The sequence below is a fragment of the Chrysochloris asiatica genome, unplaced genomic scaffold, assembly GCF_000296735.1.
Source record: "Chrysochloris asiatica unplaced genomic scaffold, ChrAsi1.0 scaffold00026, whole genome shotgun sequence".
NCBI classification, from domain to species: domain Eukaryota; kingdom Metazoa; phylum Chordata; class Mammalia; order Afrosoricida; family Chrysochloridae; genus Chrysochloris; species Chrysochloris asiatica.
Window position 1 is genome coordinate 15262926 of NW_006408544.1, and position 3159 is coordinate 15266084.

The window sequence follows — 3159 nt, forward strand, 5'->3', positions numbered from 1 at the left end:
ATTTGAGAGATGAAGTAATTAAGAATGAGCAGCTATACAACTTTTGGAGCAAGAGTTTAAATCCACGAACTAAGTATACCCAAGGAAAAATTAGTTAATGTAATAAGAGGAAATTTGTGTGTCCTTTCTTCACTTACAATTATTTCTTAGAATTGTCCAGCTATATTTTAATGATATGATTTTGATTGTTTCTCAAATGAAGCTAATGGAATTAGATTTTTTAAGGGCAGCTTTATTTTACAGTTTACATTTCTTAGAAGAATTTTTCCAAAGGTACTTTTTTACTAATTCTTAGAATTTTACAAAATACTTTTTAATCAAAATAATTAACAGTTTAGCATTAAATAACAAAGTGATTTAAAACATCTGCTTTATTACATAATGGTTGCATTTTATTATGCTTTTCAGGTCAAATAAGAGGAAATCAATATCATTGCTGAACTAAACTACTTATATTGGACGGCTACCATTTTCAAATTCAGAACAGGCTCCACTTCAAAGAATTTAATTTATGAAAGTTTAGGGAAGAAAAATGATTTTATGGATGCTAGAAAAGTAGAGAAGTTCAATACAAAATACTAAACAAAGGAAAGAATTAGAAACAAAGACTATTTGGAACTATTTTTTAAAATCATTTTACAAGTTAAAAAAAGAAAATATCAATAAAATCACGAAAACATCTATTTATAGAAGATAAAAGGAAAGAAGCTCAGTTCTACTTTAACAGCAAAAATGATATTGTTATAAGAAGTTTGTAGAAACACATACATCAAATGATATAAAGGAATTTTTTTATTACTTTAAGAATAGAAGAAAGTTGGAAAGAATACCAATTCAGTCTACTTTAATAAATATTAACAGTGTGATCTAAAAACCATGGTCAGTAAACGCATTGTTAAAAGCTCATGGGAATAAAATAGACTTAGTAAGCATCTCAGTATTAAATTTAATCAACTCTCTACAAGGCAATGAAAACAATCATTTCAAACTAAAAAATGAAAAATAAATATTATGTTTTTAGTTGATCTCTAACATTTTTTAACTCAAAGATAATGCATCAGGTTCAAAACACGGAAACCATATGTCTGTTTAAATGATTGCATTAAAAATATTTTATGTGTTAAAGGTGAAAATAAAGGGAAGCACTCATGATGTTTTATTTAAAGCATATTATGGTAGATTGTGGTGGTTATGTGCCGTAGAGTCATTTACGACTATAGCAACTCTTAATAGGATTTCTGAGGCTGTAAATCTTTACCAGAACAGAAAGCCTCATCTTTCTCCTTCAGAACGGTTCGTAATTTGGAACTGCTGAGCTTGAGGTTTGCAACCTGACTCGTAATCACTATGCTACCTAATCTTTAGTTAAATAAGTAGTAGAAACACTTGGAAAGTATTTTCAGAAAAAAAAAAAATTAGCAAAATTTACCCAAAGGGTAAAGTAAAAGTTCTTTAGCCTTCCTGTTGTTGTTAAGTGCCGTTGAGTAGGTTCCAACCCCATATCAACCCTGCATAGGGTTTCTGAGAAGCTACTGGTAAGTTTGTATCACCAATCTTGAAGTTCAAACCGACATTGCAGTCTAGATCTCCTTAGCTTTCCAAACCTCGTGAAACAAAAATTAATCAAGTTTTAAGAGACAGGAAGTCGTGGAAAATGTAGGCTTGATTGTAACGAAATAAGCATATACAAGGTAACTCAAGAAATGTTTGGAATAAAGTGTTTGGATAGCTATTCAATGTGTTTTAAGAAGTAAAAGTAGAACAGCAGCTTCAGAATTTATTCAGAAAAACTAAATGTTTTATGTCCATTTACACTGACACTCTCAAGTGGCAAAGAATATGAAATTTAAATATGGTCATAGATGGAATCTTCACAGCATTATAAAAGGATCTTACCCAAATATCAAGAAAAGCCTTATAAGAGACTGAAGCCAAATGGAAGGTCCATGAATCATTTATTTTAGAAGGATCAGCACAAGTCTGGTATCTATGAGGTGAAGGTTAAAGATGTCTCAAATATCCAACTTTTCCAACTTTAGTACCACTCCATCATCTCTGATTATCAGCTACTCCTCGTCTTCTCAGTATTCTCTCTCCCATCCTTGTTGTTGTTGTTAAGTGCCATAACATCTTGTTGTTGTTAAGTACCGCCGAGTCGGTTCCGACACACTGTGACCCTGTGTAGGGTTTCCAAGGAGTGGCTGGTGAGCTTGAACTACCGACCTTGTGGTTCAAACCGACTTTTCAGTCCAGTGCATTAACCCACAGTGCCACACCAGGACTCCTAAGTACCATGTTGTTGTTGTTGTTAAGTGCCAGCGAGTGGATTCCAACCCATAGTGACCCTGTATAGAGTTTCCAAGGAGTAAATGACACTTCTCATCTTGTAGTAGTTTCCTGAGATTTTGTGTGTGCTTTAAACCAGGAATCCATGTTTGATTTTGTCAATTTTTTCTACTGATGTAGATTCCTACTGATTGATTTTTTAATGTTATAACAACCTCACTCTTGGGATCAATTTCACTTGGTCATAATATACTATCCTTTTAAGATAGTGTTGGATTTAATGCTAAAATATTGTTTAGAAGTTTTGCATCTATGTTCACTAGGGTTGTTTGTAATTTTTTTGTGGTCCAACTTTGGTATCAGGATAATGCCACCCTCAAAGGATGAGTTAGGAAGTATTCTCTTGTCTTCAAACTTGATAAGTATTTTTGTAGAACTGTTGTTATTTTTTCCTTAAGTGTGTGGTAGAATTCACCAATGAAGCCCTTTGACATGGAATTTTCTTGGTAGGAAAAAATTTAACTACAACTTCTATTTCTTTAATAGATATAAGTCTATTTATGTTATTTTTAAGAGGGCTTTGGAAATTTGTGTCTTTCAAGGAGTTTTTTCCATTTCATCTAAGTTATTGAATTTATCAGCTTAAAATTATTCATAATATTGTCTTATTATTCTTTTAATATCTGTAGAATCTGTAGTGATGTTACCTCTCTCATTCCTGACATTGATAACCTATGCCTGTTCTCTTTTTTATTGATCTGTCTTGTTGTTGTTAGGTACCATCGAGTCGTTACTGACTCATAGCGACCTTATGCACAGCAGAACGAAACACTGCCCGATCCTGGGCCAACCTCACTACTGTTGCCACACTTG